We start from the raw sequence: 9,722 nt of genomic DNA, 5'->3' as shown, positions 1-9,722 counted from the left end.
ACTGCTTCAGTAAAACTCTTCTTACAACTCACTTTGTAACTGTACAAAAAAGATTACATTACACTAAATTTTGGTACAAAGTTTTTACCTTCATCAAGGAGGTTTTCACCCATGCCCATTTGCTAATTTGTTTGTCAGCAGGATTACACAAAAAGTACTGAACTAATTTGCACCAAACCCGGTAAAGGGATGGAGCATGGACCAAGGAAGAACCCCAGTCAAATATGGTGCTGATCTGTTTAAAGGGGCAGATCCAGGATTTTTTAAACCCACTTTCTAACAATCTCCCAGGAAATAATGTACAGATCTTAATGTAAAAAATCAGACATATCAATGATACTGAGCTCTATGACTTTGTACATTTGGTGCAGATCCAGATAATAATTTGGAGCTGACAGACATGTGTAGGATTGTTTGGCCCTGACGGAGGTATGTGCTCTACTGAGTGCCATTCTACTTTATGTAATATTCTGACTAACATGAATGTAGATACCAAATGTTCTGTGACTCAGTCAACATTGAAACCAAATTACAGTGAGATCTGCACCCTGAAAACAGAATTTTGTTTTATTTGCAGTAGGGTTTGTATGTGTAGGGACCTAAAACAAACAGAAGAAACTAGAAGAGCGCTCAGTAGAACACATATCTCTGCCATGCCTATACAATCCTACACATTTCCAGATTATTATCTGGATCTGCACCAAATTACACAAAGTCATAGATCTCAACACCATTACTTTGACTGATTTTTTACATCAAGATCCAAACTGTTATTTCCTGACAAATTGATGAAAATATCAGAAAAATGCGATAACTAGGTAAATTATTCTCCCGGATTTAACCGGATCTGCACCAAAATTTCATGGAATCTTCCCTGAAATGCCCTCCACCAAGTTTGGTGCAAATGGGTTCAGTACCTCTTGCATAACAAACAACCAAACCAACAAACCAACAAACCAACAAACAGATGAGGGTGAAAACACAACCTCCTTGGCAGAGGTAATGAATAAGTAAATGTAAGGAAATTAAATATAAACCAATTTGGATATTTCCTCAAAAAAAGAGTATACATAAAGAAATTAGAACATATAATTAATGAATATAATTAGTATACTTTTATTTAATTATATACCTTAGTTATCAAATATTTGTATCTATTTTCTCCCCCTTTCAACCCTTCTTTGATGTGCCGAGTTATCATTCGATATGCACCATCTTCTTTTTGTTGATGCATCCCGTCTTTGCCAGCCAGTCACCTTGTGGGCTGGTGGTGGTTGCGGGTGACGAGATTATTGTTCGCAGTCTGTACGAACCTGCAGAAGGTTCTGGCAAAGAACAGCAAGTCCTGCTCACACACACACAAAGAGAGAGACTGAGAGCCACACACAACACAACCAGAAAAAAAACAGTCTGCTCACAGACTTGTATGGAATCACATGCTGTCAGCATGGACAGACACGTTTCCAAGCACATGCCTTCTGTCTCGTCTCTTTTCTCTCTGACTTATTTTTCCCTCTCCCTCCTCTCCCCTCTCTGACTCCCTGTCTTTCCTTTCACGCTTTCTACGTCTGTCCCGATTCTCTCTTCCTGTCACGCAAACAAAAAAAACAAACCTGTTGTGTTGATGTTACGGGGCTGTGTTGTGCCAGTGTGTCTCCGTGTTTCTGCCTCTTGCAGTGAGTCAGGATGTAGAAGCAGAAAACAGGTAGTGGAGGTGTCCGCACAGAACAGCGGACCATTTCAATTCAGCCCTCTCATTTTTGACATGACACAGAGCGTAAACAATCTGGACCCAGCAGAGCGCCTCATTAAACGACTGCTGTCTGCTCCCATTCCGATGTTCATTTGATTGAAGTTACTGGTGTTGAGCCGAGGCTTCCTTCAGTGAGGGAATGGCTGCTGCAATCAGAAAATATGTGATTATCCACCACAGGTAACTTCAGCTGGATTTGATTGGCTTCTGCTGTGTTGCAGGTCTGTTGATGCCCACGCTACGACAATTAAGTCGATAAATCGAAGTAGAAGTAGAAGATTATTCCACATGGAAATGACCCCAAGTTAAGGACTTAGAATTGATTGTCTCAACTTGGTATTTGTCTTGGAACCTGTTTGTGTTGTCCTGAGACTTGCTATACAACGAGTTTGTCTTTCTTCTTGTTGTCAGTGCATCTGTGTAGCTAATAGCATTTTTCCACCACATTGTACAGACTCAACTCAACTCTACTTGCTTTTGGTACCAGGAACTTGTTTCTCCACTGCAGATAGCACCCCATCAATGTTGCTACTACAAAGCTATTGTGATATTATCTTCAACACAAGACACACACGAACAATGGAGGATAGCGAAGGGATACCAAACAGAGAAACATCTGCACCTCCTCATCGGACCAAGGTGTCGTTTTGCAAGTTGCCATACTAAACGTATAGTAAAGAGTCACATGGAATCTCCCAGCTCGCACAGTGATGACGCAGTAGTGACAACTCTCTCTGACCAATCAGTGGTCTGCAGTTTTTACGCAGCCTTTTGGCATCGCCTCAGCTCGCTTGGAAGCTCGGTGGAGGTGATACCATAAGAACTACCAGGTACCTCGCTTTAAGGGCTTTAAAACTGGCTACATGGAAAAGATTGTTCTTGTTTCCTTTTCCCCTGTGTACGCTTGAGACATTCAGTGACACAATGAGAGACCACTGCACTGCCTGCACAGAGCCCTGACCTCTAACCCCATCCAACACCTTTGGGTTGAACAGAACTTCGAGCCAGACCTGATCACCTAACATCACTGTTGGATCTCACTAATGCTCTTGTGGTTGAATCTGGGCAGGTTCCAAATGTGCTGGAAAGCCTGAAAGCCTGAGAAGAGTAGCCTCTGTTACAGTGGGAGACTAATTGTTTTTGAATGACATAATCAACGATCACATCTGGTTGTAATGTTCAGGTGACACTATTTTGGAGCCAGAACTCTGAGGCATGATGGTTCAGTAGTAACTGCAAAGTGTAGGAACTCACCAAGAGTGACTGAGTCACACCAGCTCATAAGAAACCAATTTGCATTTGTCAATTATCTTCAGGCAAAACGTTGACTGTCAACACATGTTTTGCCACATTTTGTACTAGTAATAGAAACCACTTTGCTAGAGTCAAAGTATCAAAGATTGTGGTCATGATATTTAAAAGTCCTGCGAACAGTATGTATGATCAGGACAGCGCAGTGAAAGATTGATCTAAAATGTAAATTAATGGCATATCAGTTATGAAGCCAAAGATGATTTGATTTGAAACAAAGGGCAGAAAAGATGGAATCATCTTGAAATCAGTCATAGCGTAATTGGTTGGACTTCTCACATACACCCACGGGTGCAGTATGAGGTCACTGTTTTCCAGGAAGTAACTGTTCCAGGAAGTTCAATAGTTCCCCTAATTCACTGTTGATGTTTTCAAAATGAATTTAAAATCTAGTTGATTTCCCACGTGACATCAGGCATTTATATTTATGTCTAGGCGAGTAAAATCACATGGAAAGGATTCAAGTGTGTTTAACCGTCCATCTACGTTCACCACTACACTCTTTGCATGGCACTGAATCTTGCCAATGTAGACGTTTCGTATTCGATGATAATTTGTCAGAACTCTCCGCTGCTTCATTTGCCTGTTGTGGGTCTGAGTGGACTGATTATCTCACCAGACAATCCCTCTCCAAACAAGCTCCAGCATGTTGGCTATAGCTTCTCTAATACAGTGCTTCTCAAACTTTTTCACATTAAGGAACCCCTTACACCTTAAACACAAATTAGACCACAGACCCCCATCTGATAAGATTTAGATTTAGATGCTTTTAGAGGTTTTATTACCGACAGTGTTTGAAACTTATGACCATAATAGTCATACATCCTGTCATTGTGGTACTTATGGATGGGAACATAGTGAAAATACATTTTTCCTGGGGACCCTCAGGAACCCCCTCATGGACCTCTGGGGGACCCCACTTTGAGAACCACTCCCATTCAGAGGAGTCTTAGTTAAATGATGCAGTGAAAAGTGTGAATGAAGAGTGAGTGTTAACTGTGTGTGCATCCACTCAGTAAACCATCTATTGGCTGAACTCCTGTTTAAATCCTACTTGGGCTGAACCAAAGGTGAGAGAAGCTTCCGTGCTGCAGGAACTGATATAAGAGAGAGCCAAGTCTCTTAACTAGGTTTCTCATAATCAGATAATATTTACACGCATCAACTCAGAGCCGGGGTTGTTTGGTTAAATGGGTTAAGAAGTGGCTTCTCTCATGTGGTGGGTGATGCACCGTTTGTCTGCACATTTGAATGGACGAAGCACAAAGTGTCCCTCAGGCTCTCCAGGCCCCGTCTGTTATTTCCGGTGTACCAGTGTTGGTACGGCAACAGCAGCTGCTGCCCCGGCGGTACCGTCCTCTTGCCTTCAGGCAGCCGGAGACGAGCCAGGCTGAGCCAAACGAGGCTTTGGGAGAAGAGGAGGGACAGATGAGCAGGACGCTGAGTTGTACGTGTGTGTGTGTGTGTTTGTTTGTATGAGTGAGTGTGTGTTTGGAGGGGTTGTCCTTCGGCTGTCTGGTGTTGTCACGGAAGCCCCTTGGAGGCTCGCCAGGAAGCCCTCAAGCCAAGTGATTCACACAGGCACTAATGTCATAGCGCTAACAGCTAGCAAGCATTTAGTTGCCATGGAGCTGGCTCTGCTCCGTGATACACCAAGTGTGTAACAGGAAGTCTTTAAGAACCGGACTTAACTGGGTTTTGTGAACCAGATACCAGAAACAAATAGTCTGAGAATGAAGCTTCGAAAAAACTGATTCTTTTGTGTGTTGATGTTCAATCTCTTTAAATGTTCATAATCTTTGTCATTTAACCTTTACAGACAAACTCCCTGGGGACAGTTACACAGCAAAATAATATAATCTCTAATATAAATTGATTTATTGGTTTAAATTAAATGCACTAAACTGATTTATGCATTTACAGGAAGTTCAAGAAGAAACAGTATGAAGTTACAGAGAGATAAATGAAGTGTTTATTAATTAACACCCACTGGCGGTTAGTTATTACCAACTCAACTCGTGCTGTGCAGCCAACTTTATTTTAGTCTAGTGCAGATCTCAAAAGCTCCAAAGATAACAGACATGTCAGGCGGAACTTGGGGAAAACGTATAACATGATGCACAAAAATCATTGAGTTGAGTTGGTACATTTCATCATATAGTTTCAATGTAAAGCTGAAACAGTTACAGATACAGAATATGCATATGTAATAATGTCAGACAAAGTGCAATACAAAACTTATAGCTTCTTCCAAAGGGAAACAAACGAGTAAAACAGGATGTTCATCAGTTCAAATATGAAAGTATCTGAATAAATTCAGCCCAGTTTATCTCTGTTAGACCTTTGTTCTCTGCCCTTTATAATCTCCCTCCCTGCAACACTGTGAAGATTACAGGCCGTGTTTAGCCCACCACTGTCACTCTGATATATGAGCAACTTCCATTTTTTTGATATTTGTGACCTTTTTGGGGACAACAAAACGATGGAGGTTTGGCTTGTAATATGGCACTGAAATGACCTCAGTATCAACTGAAGCCAAATGATACAGCAAGAGAATATCAATTTTCGATTAATCTGGAGATAATTTTGACTATAAGATGTAAGAAAGTAGAGAAAAATCACAATTCAGTTCAAAGTGACATCTTTACATTATGCATGTTGTCACCATATTTCATTTTTGCCTGATAATTTATTTATTGCTTTAAGTTATTTATTACTGTTGCAGATTAATTATCCAATGCTCAATTGATTAAACAAATCGAAAAACTGTGTCAGTACTAATATGTATTTATTCATTTACATCATGTTGTTGTGTGTTTTGAGCTTTGATGTGCCACTGAGAAACTACCAGTTGAATGTACACGTGTAGTTAATAATAATCCAAACTGCAGCTTTGGTTCCTGCAGAAGTGGTCAGCCACGGTTAAAAACACTACAGGAATAGTACAGCGTAGTTTCAGTTGAACAAAAATAGACCACTGGCTTTAACCAGCTGATGGGAGGATTACTAAGTAAATCCCTCCATGCCCTGGAAATCTTAACAAGCTACCTAAATATGTCGGAGGTCACTATAGATCATTACGCTTACACAGGACCAGGGGTTAAAAAAAACATCAAATAAGATGTCAGGTCTAATTCATTGTTCAATTACGCCTGTCTTTCATCCACAATGTGATATCTGGACTTCCATCCACTTCACATTCAGACCCACGGCTGCCACTCGACTGAAATCAAGAATAAAGGATTAATCCTCGTTCTCGTAACCCAGACTTATGTCACCTCATTGAGAAGAAAATCATGGCAGAAACATGTGACTCACACAGAATAAGGTTGAATGGTTGGCTGGTTAATTGGTTGAATGACATAATGTACGTTTTTAGAGAGGAGCGGCGGTAATGCCATCATTGTGTCCCTGCGGAGGATGAGTGAGATGACAGTGCCAGCTACACTGAGCCAGGCAACAGATTCACACTGAGGCAAGCAGGCAGCTGTGTGGGCTTCATGCTCCCACTGAAACCATGCTAAGGTGGTACGCTCTCCTTGTTCTGGAAATACACCAGGAATTATATCCAGTCTTGTAAGGCTGTGGACACTAAATATACAAACCTTACAGCAGGTTTCTCCATCACAAATAGGATTGTTTTATATTTGTGGTTGAGTTTAGTGAATCAAATCATGCATGATTCTCTCTCTAATCCAGACTCTGTGTGTGTGTGTGTGTGTTTTTTTTTAAGAATTAGCCTGTAAACTGAAGATGAAGTGATGATGTGTTGTTACAACAACAACAACAACAACAACAACAACAACAACAACTATGTGAAACCTTGGAGAACTGAGGAATAATCAGTTTCTAGGCAACATCGTCTCCACTGACTGTGGTGAGTTCAAAGGAGAGGAGAGTTCGTGCTGTCACTCTTACGTACTCTGGTTAAGGTGACCTAGTTTCACATACGTGCACCGGTCGCCTCTGAGCCAATCACAGTCGAATTATCTGATGGCTTACTTACGTGCTGACTTCAAAACTGTTTTGACCATTTTTCGTTTTGCATCCTCTGATCACCAGGATGAATTTGTAACCTGCGGCTCTGAGCACTCAGTTTAACCTCCACCTCCATTTTCATAAAAAGGCTATTTTTTGTCATTTTCAGATGTCTGACCAAAACAATAATCACAGCACACAGTGGGAGGAGGTTCCTCAACTGCAAATGGAAGAATTATGAGTCTGATATAAAACTCCCGGGAAGCTGTTTATGTATTTTCTCATTATCCTGTGTCTTTTTCATACATTTTGTTTTGCTGCTTTGGTACAGGTGCTGTCATTGAACATGCTAACTGGTTCTAAAAGCCTAGAGTTAACAAGCTCATCTGTGAGAGTAACAAAAGTCGTGGATTTATTGCAATGGGTAGAATTGCTGTAGGTAGGTGTAGGGGTTGGGTGGCTGTGCAGTATCCTGGACTGTAGCTGAAACAGAGCAGGGCAGACAGCCTGGGTTTAGAGCAGATGTAGCGTGGGGGAGCAGGTGGACAGAGGCTGAGGGCTGGAGGGGTTCCTGGAGACACAAATACAAATTAATGTTGGCCATCACGAGGAAAGCACACCTGAATAGACTTCAGTACCAAGGCTAGAGCGGCCGAGAGAGTCGTTACCACTAAGAAAGTCTGAACAACCTGGCAATGAGTGGAGGGAGTGCCAGGCTTCTTATACTGCTGAGCTTGATGAGCTGATTTTAGGCAGGTGAGGTGGTGAAGCAGGAGCCAGGGAGAGGGAGTGGGCCACACCCACGCCACACAGACAGACAGACAGACAGGAGAAACAGGAAAACAAACTAGAGTCACGGCTTAACCGTGACAGAAATGAAGAGAGGAGTCTGGCTAATTTTGCAACGGCCACCCACAATGTTGGATCAGACAAAGAAGAGGCAAAAGCTACTTTTAGTGAGAGGTGGGACGGATGAGGAAAGCACAAAAATGCATGAGGAGACAAATTGGTGTGATGTGACAGCAGCAAAGAGGAGAACGAAAAAAAAAATCAGGCATACCAAATACTACTAATATGTGCATCTCCAATTCATAAATGATGAACTGTATTGATGAAACTCAAAAAATTTGAAATAAAGACGTGACATGATTCTTGTCATTCACTTTAAATTAACAAAAGATCATCATCGATTTTTTTCTCTTGCAGCTTATTCACTGAAATATTTGCATTTAACTTTTATTATTCAGATCATCAAGAACATGTGACACCACCTCCGTTACACTACCACTCTAAATAATAAATAATAAATAGGACGTTTAAGGTGAGTTTGGGATGGTGTGGAGAGGGCGCAAACTGAGCTCGTCATGTTTATCCCCCTGACTCCCGAGGCAGAAGTAAACATGTCAGTAAGCATGCATAAAAGCAACACTCAGGGGTCGCACGGGGTAAGACTCTGTCCTGGCTTGTGCCTCTTTTGAGGGCGGAGCTAAGGATGCCACTCAGGGCACAGAGCAGATGGCGGCTGTCGGTTCAACACCAGCCACACTTTGACCCCATGACTCGTCTGTGTCAGCAGTGTCTGTCTGCGGCAAACAGGATCCTGTAGAACAGATAAGACAACACTGGGAGAACAGCAGAGCAGGGAGACATGACTCCATCCATAATTGATCATTTCACTGACCTGCACCTACAGACCTGCACCTAGCTAAAGGCTAAGAGAGGGAAATGGACTCTTTTTATGATTTAGGTTTTCTGAGATCATAGCCAGTGAAACAGTAGCTAGAGAGTGTCATAGCCCTGTTATTGTCTTGGTCTCATCTTACTACTAGTATACAGTCAAAAGAAGCACTGACGCCTTTAGCATTAAACTGTCAGTAGATATGTTAGCATTAGCTAACCAAATTTTTTTGCGTCACAGAGATATTGCGTTCACAAGGCCAAAACTGCATTTTGTGAGGTCAGCATGACCTTGATCTTTAGCCTTTATCCACCACAATCGAATCAGTTCGTCCTTGAGTCAAAGTGAATGCTTGTGCCAAATTTGAAGAAGTTCCCTCAAGGCGTTACTGACATATCGTGCCCACGAGAAGGGGACGGACATACGTACGTTCAGGCGGACGGACGGGCAACCCGACAACAACATGCCTCCGGCTGTGGCTGTTGCGTGGAAACATAAAAGTTTCTTCAAAGAGCAGTAGCATACTCCTGTAGAGTAGAATACTTTGGAACATTTTCACCTCTGTACTGAGCTTATTTGAAGCAGACAGTGTCCTTCATCTCCGGCTCTGCGGGACATGTTGGATTGAATGATTCTCTTTTGTTCCCTGCGGAGGACGAGGCAGATGACAGTGCCAGCTATAAAGCCACCACTGAGTCAGGCAACAGAGACACACTGAAACAAGCAGGCAGCTGTGTGGGCTGCACGTTCCCTCTGAAACCATGCTAAGGTGGTACGCTCTCCTCGTTGCTGACTGGCATGGTTTCAATGTTTAGATACACCGGGACCTTTTACAGTAGGTTTCTCTATCACAAACAGGATTGTGTTATCCATTTGTGGTGGAGTTTGGTGAATCAAATTAAGCATAAATTTACTTTTTCCCACTGGCACGAAAGCACTTGAAAGAAGAAAACTGCTGATGTTTTCGCACAGCTTCTGACTGCGGCAAATTCGGTTGCTTGG

At 42.2% G+C, this 9,722-nt stretch overlaps 1 long non-coding RNA gene across 1 annotated transcript; it reads left to right on the top strand.

Annotated features, from left to right (window-relative positions):
- The first annotated feature begins 1,844 nt into the window (after positions 1-1,844).
- Positions 1,845-7,439, top strand: LOC147819088 (uncharacterized). The gene is made up of 3 exons (XR_015437291.1): positions 1,845-1,933; positions 6,798-6,941; positions 7,212-7,439. It is a non-coding gene; the product is annotated as an uncharacterized LOC147819088 (long non-coding RNA).
- Positions 7,440-9,722: the final 2,283 nt, after the last annotated feature.

The sequence above is a fragment of the Seriola lalandi genome, unplaced genomic scaffold, assembly GCF_002814215.2.
Source record: "Seriola lalandi dorsalis isolate HSWRI2012SDOR001 ecotype SW California unplaced genomic scaffold, Sedor1 jcf7180002054322, whole genome shotgun sequence".
NCBI classification, from domain to species: domain Eukaryota; kingdom Metazoa; phylum Chordata; class Actinopteri; order Carangiformes; family Carangidae; genus Seriola; species Seriola lalandi.
This window is presented reverse-complemented; position numbering and strand designations above follow the sequence as displayed.